Consider the following 14,170-nt stretch of genomic DNA (forward strand, 5'->3'; position numbering starts at 1 on the left):
GATAATTTGATGATCCCAATGACTCGACTGCCCCCGCATGGAGAGAAAGAGAACTGCTCATTTCAAGGAATCAAGAGGCTCATTTGAATTTCTTGATACAGCAGGAAAATTCTCAGCGAGAAGAGAGTGATCAAGTTAAGACCCGACATCTGTATTCTAATACACTCCACAGTCCAAGTGACAAAAACAACGTTCCCTATAGCACTGGCCTCTGATTCATGGCTTGTCTTCTAGAAACAGGAAGTCAGGACATCAGTAATAGGATGTGCTGTAGCTGAAGACAAAACTGTCTACCCAATTCCCATCCTGTATGGTCAAGCCACAGACCTAGGTATTTGTAACCCTCTACTGTAAGAATTTTGAAATGTGACAAATTAGCTTTCACTTTGCTGTAAGCATGTTTAAATGCATTTTTTATGATCAATTATTGAAATGTATAAATCATTTAAATACAGAAACAACAGTAGAAGAAAATCCTATAATGTATAATTAGTCACAACAGTGGAAACACTTTTACCTAATGAATCAACACAATTGATTGCATACGTACTTATTAAAAACATAAATCAGTAAACATGCTATGCAGTGATTAGATAAATATTTGTTATGCAATTTACTCAAAATGATGTTTCACGGCATAGTTATAAAGATCTTGGAGTATGGAATAGATTATGAAAGTTACTCTTGTTTTGTTTGTCGTCCGAGTGTATTTGGACACTTATCCAACATGCCTGACATATTTAGCTAGTTATACAGTATGTGTGTTGCAAAGCTGTTTATATTATAGCATTATCTGCGTATTCTAACTGATTAACATATTTACCAAATCCCAATGCATTTCTCGCCAACTGAAATGATTCTCTCTTCATGGTTATCATTTTAGCCCATTGACCTCATATTTGATGGCACCCAGGGGGGTAGCATTTAGCAAAGGGTAGTGGAAAGGCCCACAGCATGTTGTTTCAGAGCAGCCACGGTGAAACTTTAAATTGTTCCTACTGAGAGACCCATAGAGGCTGATGCTAATTGGTTATGCCTCCAAACAGCTTCCTCAGTTGTCTCTCTGTATTGGAGTGAGAGGTGATTTCCTAAATTATGTAAAAGAACGAGAGAGAGTGGAAGCTTTTAAAATGTTTTTAAAAAAATAAGTGAGGGCAGACAGGTATTTTAGGAGCACAGAGGATCTATGTCCTGAAGACAAATCCCAAGGTAAAGGACTGGCTGTTTGAAGCATATATTACATTGCAGACTTCTCTTGGGAACATGTGCCCGGTTTCCCATCGTTAGAACCTTTGTAGGAGCATCTTTAAATCTCTGAGCTGTTTCCCAAAACCATCTGTATTAACGCTGCACTTGAAAACACTTGTAATCTAACACCTGCCTCAGACCACTCGTAGAACAGCTAAGTGCTTCGCTAAATGCTTATTTGCCCTCCCATATCACTTTATACACAGAAGATCTCCACTATGGTTTATCTGACATTTAAGTCATTTAGCAGATGCTTTTATCCAGCGTTACTTACAGTGGAGCGCATACATTTTCATCCCTTTTTTTCCCCAGACTGGTCCCCCATGGGAATTGAACCCACAACCCTAGCATTGAAAGGGCCATGCTCTACCGACTGAGCCACACAAGACCCTTTATCCAGTGCCGTGACCCTCAATAATTTCAGAACAAAGGTGACTACACGTACAAAGTTGCCCATGTCAGTTGATCCAAACAAGTGATGTATTTGAAGATTCTTCAAAGGAAAAGCGAGATCGAATATAAACAGTTGGTTGTCATATTGAAATACATTCCATGTTCAATCAAGGAAGTTATATTTTTGTTACAGGCTACTGTCTACTATGATGTGTAGTCTAACATGCGCAACGACGTGCCAAATCTGTGATGTAGTGTATTGTTCTTGGGTAAGCACTAGAATAACCGTAGGTGCCAATATCTCTCTGGAAGCTGATCTGTCGTCAGTATTGTGAAATAATGATCATGTTGAGGTAATCTGATCTGATCTGAGAGCAGCGCTACATTTCTTCGATCCTATCTGTATCGATACATGCTCCAACGATGCACTTAGCGACCGTTGTCCATGATATCTTTCGTCATGGTCACTTGAAATTGCATTTGCTGAAACCATGGCTTCTCATGTTTAGCTTAACACCTTCCTCTGTGTCACTGCTCTGTACATCTACAGCATGGCTACCTTGTGTCTGCACGTATAGATATCATGTCATGTGCCTGACCTGGACATTGACCTAGCTTGTTGCTTGTGTAATATTGCAAAGCTAGGCCTATGTGCTGAGGTTCAAACCACAGAGATCACTGAGGTACACAGTGGACAATGCCCGCCCTGAGAGTTGTGGATTCCATCACTGAAGTGTTGTACGGTACATCAACACACACTCCACCTTCTGCATGTCAGTTATTTTTATTGAAACACAAAGCCTTCTATGTTCACTAGGCCTGTTTCAGTTTGAGTGTCATTGTATCAACAGAACCCGTTGGAGACGGCATGCCTAGGACACTCGTCCTTGTGGTTCCCCCTCGACCTCCGTCCTCTGTTCGTGAAGACAGTTCCCTCAAGTGGCGGCTGACTGTTTGGATCACTTCAATCCGAAATGGGTCCTTGTCACATAATAGGAAATGGACACCGGAGTACCGGTGGGTACGTCCCTTTCTCTAGGTAAAGTACACCGCAAAGAGCGGCATGAAATAACGCATCATCTGTTTCACTGGGAGGTCAGGCGGAGAGGGGCCAGTGTACGCTACACCATGATCACCGTGTCGTTATGTTGTCTCCACTCGCTAAACATTTACTTTCCATTATCAGATGTGAGGTCTAACAGGGTAAGGCTTCTGTATCAACAAGAAGAAAGTCACACCCCAGTTGTCTGAGACACTGAGGTCTCATGTGTTGCTGTTATTATGTTTGCCACGAGAAAGCAAGTAGTGCTAGTTCGTCGACATGCATAAGGATGGTATTTGTGAAAAGGCTAAACTGCTGTCCAAAAACTGAACCTTGACGTTTTAAAAGGGTTTAAGAACAGCATGTGAAATGAGTGACACGCCTCCCTAGACCGCAGTACGGTAGCACTGACACTAATACTGTATGCAGACACCTAATGACCATGGATAGTAAGCACACTGTGCAAAATTGTACGTTTCTGGTCATATCTACAGGGAACGCTGCTTGTGACCAATTTGTTTATTACCTGCAGCGGCACAATTACAAAGCTGACTACTCTAGCTAATACGGCACCATAAAATCTATTGGAGGTCCTTTGTGATTTTCCGAACATAAAGTGTGTCTGCATAAACAGATGCCTGGCTTAAACTGAAAACATCTGCATGTCTTAAACTCGCTGGAACTCTGTCAAATTACCTGATAGCTCGGGGAGCAGCATGGGCTTCAGGATCTCTAATGCATTTTAATCACATCCAAATGGCCTGTCCTTTAGAGCCCCGGTTCACAGGATGTCCCAGCTAGATGTCCCAGCTCAGTCCAGCAGGAGAAGAGAAGGTCAAGTGGCTGTCATTGCTGTGTTCTGTACCACATGCATGCTTTCAAATGGCTGCTTAGAGAATAGTGTTGTCCCATTACCTTGCTTTGCCTACACTTTTGCAGAGAGTGAAACATCTTTTAACATCTGCTTTGTTATTGTGGCTGTATAATGATGTGCTGGGATAGTTCTCCGTGATTGTGTTTAGTGATGATAGACTTCCATTAACTCAAGTTGATCTTATTATATGCTGCGTTAGCTGGCATGTTGACATGCACCTCTGCTCTCTAATCGGATGTGAGTTTTTCTTTGGAGTTTGAGGCCCCAATCGCTTCATTAGCATGACGCAGGCTCTTCCTCCAGAGCACGCAGCACTAATACCATCTCCCCTCAGACCCTCTCACACAGCACAGAACGGCCTCATGAGGAACAGCAACATTAAATATTAACATCGTGTGTTTAGAGGGTTTTATTTCAAACAGCGGGTTTGTCAGCACATTACGTACTGTTCTTCAAGACTCGGTCCGTGTGGAGATGTGGTCCCTCCAAGGGGTTTATGTAGCGCTGTGCCTTTGGAATAATTTAGGCATGTTTTTCTAATGGTCTTTCTGTGTTAATATTGCCAACATATTCACTGTGATTTTTTAAAAAAACAAATGGAGCGTAATAAGTGAATTTAGGTAAGGCTCACTGTACCTTGAAGTGCAAAATGTAGCCACCAGAGAAGTGAAGACTGTTTGGGTGTGTCATCGGTTTACATCATCCCCGAGACAAATGTTGATGCATGTGTTTCTCATAAGGCCCTGTGTTTCCTCTGTCAAAATCTCCATTTTTTTTTTCCTCCCAAATTACACACATCTTGAAGAATGCACCGTCCTTATTTAGCCTTAACTGCTGTGTTTCTGAGACTGTTTCTTCACGGAATAGGCATTCTACTTATGGACGTGTAAAAACATCTCGGAGCATAGGGCAAACATATTTTCTAATGTTTCAATTCTTCCTAATACCGGCACAACAGTAATACGAATGAAGACCATTTCAGTAAGGCTTGCCGAAACGCATTAAACACATGTGTACCCCTGCTATTGTCCCAGTTTAGTTTACATGTCTGCTTTCACGATTACCCGTTTAAATGAACTTGACCTTACTCTTTGAGGAATGGCATGTGTGTGCTATGCGCATCCTACCCAATTAGGCCAGGGGCACTGGCGCAGTAGAAACGAACACTCCCACAGCATCCTCCAGGAATTGAGCATGACACTACTGCCTCTCTTGAATCTATATTTGGGCCATGTGTGTGGATGTGTGTCACTCAAGAGCACAGGCCCAATCTACAGTAGAAAAAGTAGAGTGAGCTCTGGGCCTGTGGGCTGCGTGTGCCAAGGCACAAAGGGAGCTCCCTCCCAGCAGGCACAGCCGTACCAACCAGGCCCTGGGCAGGCTTTTATGATACCTTTCAATCAGCAGCTAATTCCCATCTGAAATGACAGGTGATTTGACTCAGCCTCCAATTAATGACCTAATTTTAACAATTAAGAGCAGGAGGAGCAGGAAAGGAAAATACCATGTAGGGTCCGACTCCTGAATGAAGGCTGGAGGCATAGTGATGATCACCTGATAGCGCAGAACACTGCTATCTCATCGTCAGTCTCTCTCGCCGAAGATAACTGATGCCCAGGGTATCCTCCCAGGCTGGCTGACCCTACCACTCCACCAGGCTTTGTCCCATAGCGGGACCCAGATCTCTGTGAGGGGTGGGTAAGGGAAATGGAGGAGGGGAAGGGAGGGGAGCTTGAGTCTAGGGTAGGGGAGTGGATGGCAAACATGGCAGGGGATGATGGAGTGCATCAAGCTCTCCGTGCCCCTCCCGCCCCCACCCCCCACAGCGTAGGAAATTAAAGAGCTGTGTCGCAGGAGGAGGAGAGGGAAGGGGGAGGTGATTTAGAGTGTGGCACAGGGGGATGGGGACCCGGCACATTGGAGTTTATACTGAATAATGAGGAACAATTTATTGTGTTCTTGTTAGAGACATCAAAATGCTGGACGCTGTTAACAGAAAAAGAGCATGTCTCTTTCTTTACACGCTACTCTAAATACAGTGTTTAACTTGGAGTCATTCAAAAAAACGCACTGCCTTGCCTCATTCAGGCCAGCAGGGGAGAGTAGCTTCCCAGGGCTGATGAAGGAAACACTAACACTGTCCTAACACCAGGTACCTCCTAAGTGCCCTGTCCTCCGTTAGGAGAATTTATTCAAAGGAATCATGGGAACTGCATTAGCTGCAGATCGATCTCTCCCGTATCTTCCAGGCTTCTGCTGACGATCATGGCATAACTCCTCCTATTCACCTCCCCACCCGTGTAAATCTGCACAGGCCTTTTGTGCATGGTCTTGTCATTACCTTCAGGGAACGCGCCTCTTGTCATGTTCATGTCTGTTACGGAATCCAGACGCTGTTGGTTTTAAGTTGAAACATGTCGAGGAGAAGTTTTAGAAATACTGTCGTCCAGTTCGGAAGAAAAAAATGTACCATAAAAACCATTGAAGTATTAGCTACTGTGCATTAAAACCACGCCTTGTACCATATCTACTGTTTGTACTGCATTTCATACTTATAAGAAGACAAGCTAGCTGTTACATATTTATCTGATTTGTACAGTTTAGGTCTTTTATTGGGAGCATAATATATGCACCTTTATGATGTATCATAGAGAGGGAGGTCAACACTTCCAATCGTAACCTTGTGTCAGATGTGGCGTGTGAAGCAGCCATACTCTTTGGTGTGTTAAATAGGAGATCTGACCACAGAACAAGCTGTCAGATACAGACTTGATGTCAGAGGCAATCCCCGCCAATTACTATTGAGTATCTGTCACGCATGATTCAGAGGCTCCAAAGCTACTGAGGTCTACCTAAGGAGATTCTGGTAATAACATAACCTTGAGAAACTCTTTACAAAAAAAATCAACATCCCAGCGCTCAGTGATCTTCATCAAACTGTAGCGGAGGCCATTATCTCGTGTGATCAGCTGTGAAGATATTATGTATAGCATGCAATATTCACCTACAATGAAATGAATGGTTATTCATTCAACACTCAAAAACTCCTGTTCCTGTGTACACACTGCACAGTACATAACCGCTCATTTAGTCAATTGTTTTCCACCGCAGCACACAATAACCGTGTCATATTCTCATACAACTTAACGAGAGTTACATTCAATGCCTCCAATGACATTAAAAGAGAGAGGTTGCTGAATGTGGTGTAACCATGCTGTGTAGACCAAATAAGCATGTTCCGTGTGAGGCCGATGTAGCCTACGGAACGATCCCGTTAGACAGATGAGTGCTACTTGAATGTTAATGAGGTCTCCTTTAGACACGCATAAATTAAATGATTCGATGTCTGCAATCATGCAAGGACCTAAGGTGCCCCCTATTTATGGCATTTGAAATGTAGCTGGCTTTATTTACGACGTGTCTCCCTGCACAGGCCTCGGCACCTGAGCAGCCCAATGCTTTCAAAAGACACGGTTTCTTTTAATGACCTGCAAATGAATCACTATGGCAGAACCATAAAGAAGCGGAATCCCCTTTGAAAATGAACAAAACAAAAAGATGAAGATTCTGCGAGTAGATCACAGAAACTAGGCACAGCGGTGCCAAAGCAGAGGTATAGGAGGCAAGAGGCATGTACAAATGCCTTTCAGATATGTTGCTAATTATAATCATGATTCAGTACAGGAAACTACTAACCATTTCTCTACTACAGTGTCCGTCCATTCAATCACCCAGGGGCCCAAATTCCTCTTTGTGTTGGGGTTCCTATGATGCTAGAGAAGCCACGCAAAACTGTAGACTAACGTAGACTACTTGAAGACCTCAAATGGTTTTCAGCACAGCACAACAGCTAGCTTACGTTACTGTAACATAATTACAGCATAATTCATGTCTCTAGGCTCCAGTGGTGTGGTCCCTAAAGGAAACAACATGTCAACATCTCAACCAGGGATGAACACATGGTACAAAAGATAGAGATGGGAACTCATTCATCAAAATAACATATCTTACATAATGCTTTCAGTTTGATACTGTAGTGTAAGCCAAGGAAGTCACCGAATCAACTGCAGCTAAAATAAAATGAACCCTATTCTATTCTAATAAGGCATTTCCAGGAAGTATTGCTCATTAATGTAATAATCAACCAGGGTGCTCAAGAGACGCAGCCATGTGTATCCATATAACCCCAGCAAGCTGAATGCTGAATGCCTCATAGTGGAGAGGTGCTAAGTGATTGCTTTTCTATTGAACCATCAGGCATTTTTTTTTAAAGATGTCTCAGGGTCTTGAGAACACCCTTGTGTGCACAGGCAGCAATAATCAGAAGTGCATAAGTTTTAATTCTCCACTCCAGCCAAATTCAGGGCTTTGTGTGGGGAAGAGAAATTTATCTTAAGATTCTCGCTTATGTCCCTCTTTTTATTAGGATAATGAATTTCTGAGTGCTGTGCCAGTTCCACTGAGCCTGCTCCTCAGCCTAATTCTACGCAACATTTCCTTATTGCCGCTGGGGAATACTATACGAAGGCAGGGCTTACAATACCATCAATATGCCTAGGACGACAATTGGACGTTTCATAGATATTAATGGAAGTGCAAATTAAATCAACGTTGGAGTGGAGCTATCGGGGTTATGATCAATGCCTTTTGTGCAGTCAGATTCAATAGAGCGTTTGTAATTTGAGTATCCAAACAAAATGTGCATCTTAAATGGGGAAGATGAAAGTAATCCCACATGGGGAGGAAATTATACATTAGCAGCATTGTAATTAGAGAACTCACAGTACAAGGTTTCCCTCGTACAGTATTCGTGTTGAATACAAGCCTTATACATCTGTAATGCAGATACAGGATACGGATATTGGAATTGGTTTAAAGCAAAAGTGTCATTGGAGTATTGTATTAGATGCATGACATAGTCTGCCCATATGATTTAGCTAATTCAATGGGAAGCTGAATCAAAACAGCTTTGGCAATGGATCCCACTCATTTTACCGTTATGGTAGGGACAAATATACTGTAATCATCTTAGCTACAGTCATTAAAATAATGATAGAAAACAATAAAAAGGCACAGTAGTTGAATTATTCAAAAGTTTGAATCATTTTATAGAGTAAATTCCAAACGGACATGACAGCAATTTGCTTGGTCAGCAAAGCATTGGTTCAGTTGTTGCACCATTGGTAATGAAAATCATGAATTCATGAGTTTTACTGTAGATTAAAAAAAGAACTCAAAGACAGAAGCAATTCATAAGAGAAATGAGCAGAAAGGTGCCTCTCCAGATTATTTTTTTTTAAATAATGCATGTGTATGCATCTATTTTGCTACCTCCGTTCAAATATAATACAATATCATAACATAGGTTGACAAAATGTTCACCTTTTTATTATTTATTGAAAATCCACCTCACAGTACATATACACAGCAGCCACATAGAATGAAATTATGCAAGTCAGCAAGTGAGCATGATACCAGCAAACAGCACAACTAGGCCCCGATGAATAACACATGAGTTGACAAACAAGGCTAGGTCTACATACCACCACCTATCTATACAGCTAGTGACCACACACACACACACACATGCGCGCACGCGAACACGAACACGCACACACACTCCCTAGAGCACGAGACCTGATGCAACCCTCACCATCAGAGAAAACACAACTCTGTACTGATATAGGGGCAGCATTTCTCAATTGAAAATGTAATGAAATGTACTTGGAAAGAGCTTTAAAAATGAATTAAACAGTCTTGATGGCCATTTCCATCCCCTGGGTTTGAGCAGCTAGGGTTTATCAATAATTGCTCATTTAAACATGCATATAATTAAAACCACTTTTATTCCCAAGTTTGAATCAAGGTCCCTAAAATGTCAACCACTCTGCAGTTTGTAAAGGTTACTTGGCATCTGTGTGTCTATTATTTTCCTGCATTAGTTCCCATTGTTTTATCTCGCTGGAGTTGGTTGCTATTTGCTCAACTTTGAAGGACAAGGATTAACTACTGCTAACCCTTAACAGAGGTATGGCAGATAAAGAGGGTTGTGTCCATTTTCTATTATCACTAGGTTCTTGTTCTCCCCTTTTCTGATCTCCACCCCTTCCTAACTTTGACACAGATCTGACCTCAAATAAGGTGGAGATGAGGGGTTATTAAAAAGCAAATGAATGCAGAAAAACAACTTCTCTGGTTGAAAACAGCCTTATGTGACATCGATATTAGTCTGAAACATTTATTCCAGTGCCAAAATGTACTAAAAAGTTTATGTATGATAATTTTGGTCATAGTCAGTATATTCCAAAACTGATTTGTGCGATTTGTGTAACTGAGGTCGTCACGACTTACATGAGGGTTGGGTTTGGCCATGCCCACTTGCCCACTAACACGAGATGGTAATGCCTAGGGAGAATTGTCATGCACAGAGAATATGCTGCGCTGATTGCGCTCTATCAAATCATAGCAGCAGAACCTTCAGACAGTGAGACTGTCCTGCCCATTGCGCAGCGCCTCTGACTTGTTTACATAAGACGACGCGTTGCCAATGTTCTGTTGAAAGAACACTTGGCCCCTAAGCCCTTGATGGAGTGGCCACTTGTTGATGTGTTTGATAGGGATCACTCCACAGCCTGCCACTGTTTTGGGAAACTGCCACTGTCAATATTCCAAAATGCTAAACCCATTCGCAAGCATCTTGTGTTCCGCCACAACCTGTTTTGTAACATGATTCGCTATGAAACACTGCCAGCCAGATGCACACTGGTAAAAGTTGCACACGGCGTCACTCGCCACTGACTTATAAGCTGATTTAGCTAACGTGGCCTGCCTGCTCAATGTGCCTGCTAGCTACTACTGTGACTAGTGATTTTGAGAACTGATAAACAGTGTGTAGCATGTGCTTATTTACAACAGTTTGACAGCTTGCCGATGAGGAAGTTGTAGACATGTTCTCAGAAGTCTGTTCTGATAGCAGCCAACAACAGCTGACTCAATAACGTCACTGTCTGCAGTGCACTGACTACACTCTTTGAAAAGATTGTGCTATCTAGAACCTAAAAGGATTCTTCAGCTGTCCCCATAGGAGAACCCTTTGAATAATTATTTTTGGTTCCAAGTAGAACACTTTTGGGTTCAATGTAAAAACCCTCTCCACAGAGTGCTCATCATGGAACCAAAGATGGTTCTACCTGGACCCAAAATGGGTTCTACCTGGAACCAAAAAGGGTTTTCCTAGGGGACAGCCCCCCAAAAACTTTTGGGAGTGTAGTTTTTCCCTTCCCCTTTTTTCTACTTGAGAAATACTGCATCAAACACCTTAGCAATTGTATATGTAAAATTGCGTGAGTAAGACCTTGGCAAAAACATCAAAATGAATTACATATATCTTGATTTATCTTTCTTGACTATTTTGAGGAAGTGGTAGTGGCTATGTCAAGAGGGACAAACAACAGTAACTGCCAGGGTATGATATGTGAAAATAACACACCCAAGGAACACCCACATGAGCAGCAGAAAAACACGGAATCGGTGCGTTCGTACATTTAACTGAAATAAAGTAGGTTTTACTGACCTGTTGGAAATTAAAGCATTCAAAACATATTAAAAGCATGACTTTGTTAACACTAACATATTTCCTGTGTTGTATACAATGAGATATGTGATGACAGGCAGGCCACAGGTCTACTGCATTGGGAGCCTTTACAAGGCTATACATTTCATTTTCAAATATCTCACTCACTAGACTAGGCCTAAGGAACGATAAAATACATCAATAAAAGGGTATTGATGTTGTCAAATGTTAATATGTCATCTATAAACCCTGACATACTCTGTCACCCAGATACAGGCTGTGCTCAGTCCTGTGTTGTCTCCTCCTGTTGTCGCATCGACCCAGGGCTACTCATGAATCGCTTCTGCTGTAAAACGTTGCATGCCAGGACAGGCATGGACATTAATCAAAGTTGATTTGAAGTGTGAGGGCACAAGTGCTTTTGTGCCGAAGAACTGTTTAGCACAACACCGGCATGTTCGCGGGGCCCGCTCCTGAGTGTAATTGCAGCACAAGGAGGTCATAAATAATGTATCCAAGATCACTTACACCTCATGAAGCAAGCCATAGGTTTAGAGAGAGACCCCATTTTCAGCGGAAAATACTAGATTTGGCTCTTGTGGCTGCACTTTCCAGGGAAAACAAGACCTCTAAAAAGGTCTTTGAAACAGTTTAGGGCAATACGAAACATAATAACATCAAAACAGTTTAGATGGTGCCGCAGTTATACCATTTTTTGGCAGTTATACCATTTTAAAAAAACATTACAATACATTCAAAACAGATTTCACAACATATTAAGTGTGTGCCCTCAGGCCCCTACACTACTACAGCATATCTACAGTGCATTCTGAAAGTATTCTGACCCCTTGACTTTTTCCGCATTTTGTTACGTTACAGCCTTATTCTAAAATGCATTACATTGTTTTTTTCCCTAATCAATCTACACACAATACCCCATAATAACAAAGCAAAAACAGGTTTTTAGAATATTTATCACATTTGTTAAAAATTAAAACCAGAAATAACACATCTACATAAGTATTCAGACTCTTACTCAGTACTTTGTTGAAGCACCTTTGGCAGCGATTACAGCCTCAATTCTTCTTGGGTATGATGCTACAAGCTTGGCACAACTGTATTTGGGGAGTTTCTCCCATTCTTCTCTGAAGATCCTATCAAGCTCTGTCAGGTTGGATGGGGAGGGTTGCTGCACAGCTATTTTCAGGTCTCTCCAGACATGTTCGATCTGGTTTAAGTCTGGGATCTGGCTGGGCCACTCAAGGACATTCAGAGACTTGTCCTGAAGCCACTCCTGTGTTGTCTTGGCTGTGTGCTTAGCCATGTAGTCATGCCTCTATGTAGTATTGTGTGCCTTCAAGCAGTTTAGTCACCTCAACTTGCTCAATTTCCACATTATTCATCACATAATTTAGTTGAGGTTTAAGGTTTAGTGAATGATTTGTCCCAAATACAATGCTTTTAGTTTTTTATATATATATTTAGGACTAACTTATTTCTTGGCACCCATTCTGAAACTAACTGCAGCTCTTTGTTAAGTGTTGCAGTCATTTCAGTCGCTGTAGTAGCTGACGTGTATAGTGTTGAGTACTCAAAGCCAGTGTCATGTCGTTAGTAAAAATTGAAAAAAGCAAGGGGCCTAAACAGATACCCTGGGGAATTCCTGATTCTAACTGGATTATATTTGATATGCTTCCCTTAAAGAACACCCTCTGTTTTCTGTTAGACAAGTAACTCTTTATCCACATTATAGCAGGGGGTGTAAAGCCATAACACATAAGTTTTTCCAGCAGCAGACTATGATCTTTCTTGTCAAAAGCCGCACTGAAGTCTAACAAAACAGCCCCAAAATCTTTTAATCATCAATTTCTCTCAGCTAATCATCAGTCAGTTGTGCAAGTGCTGTGCATGTTGAATGTCCTTCCCTATAAGCGTGCAGAAAGTCTGTTGTCAATTTGTTTACTGTAAAATAGCAATGGTCAAACACAATTTTTTTCAATAGTTTACTAAGGGTTGGTAACAGGCTAATTGGTTGGCTATTTGAGCCAGTAAAGGGGACTTTACTATTCTTAAGTAGCAGAATGTATTTTTGTTTCGCTCCAGGGTTGAGGGCACACACTTTCTAGTAAGCTTAAATTGAAGATATGGCAAATAGGAGTGACAATATCGTCCACTATTATCCTCAGTAATTTTCCATCCAAGTTGTCAGACCCAGGTGTCTTGTCATTGTTGATAGACAACAATAATTGCAACAATAGATAAAAGCAGTTATTCCAATACTCAATATTAACTGGTTAGGTAGCATTTCAATTGCTCTGAACCTTGACAATTACTCTCTCATCTCATATATATATATATATATATATATATATATATATGTATATATATATATATATATATATATATATATATGTATATATATATATATATATATATATATATGTATATATATATATATATATAACAGACCAGTTGTTATTGCTCTCAGATAATGGCATACATCCTTTATAGCCCAACATTCAAACAGCTAGTATCCTGACTCTAGACCGCCCCTTTGTGGCCATCTGATGAAATGCCTAACAAAGAACGTGCTCTAGGCACATTTACATGTTCATTAGCTCATTCTCAATATATTCTCACATTCACTGATTACAGGAATCTCATTTCTGATATTTTCCTGTGAGGAAAATAAAATCATTCAAAGTTCAGAGTTGTGTATCTACCAAGCAGGTTTGAGATGTCTTCTACATCAAATCCAACTGAAATGCAGCGATCATCAGATCTTTCCATATCTAAATGGGATCCTCTCACTCACTAGCTCAGTTAATGACCAGACCCCATTATGTAAATCTGAGTACAGCCACTAATAGTGAGAAGTTGCTCACACAAACACGAGCACTGTCTCATTGCATAGATGGTGCTAATTGGACACTCCTTTGGTATAATTACAGTGACTGAGGCCGTGCCCTCAGCTAACCTCTCCTTTAAGTATTGTTTTGCAGCACATAAACAGTACAGGGAGCAATTAAGATGCAAGCAC

This window comes from Oncorhynchus mykiss, chromosome 7, assembly GCF_013265735.2.
Source record: "Oncorhynchus mykiss isolate Arlee chromosome 7, USDA_OmykA_1.1, whole genome shotgun sequence".
NCBI lineage: Eukaryota > Metazoa > Chordata > Actinopteri > Salmoniformes > Salmonidae > Oncorhynchus > Oncorhynchus mykiss.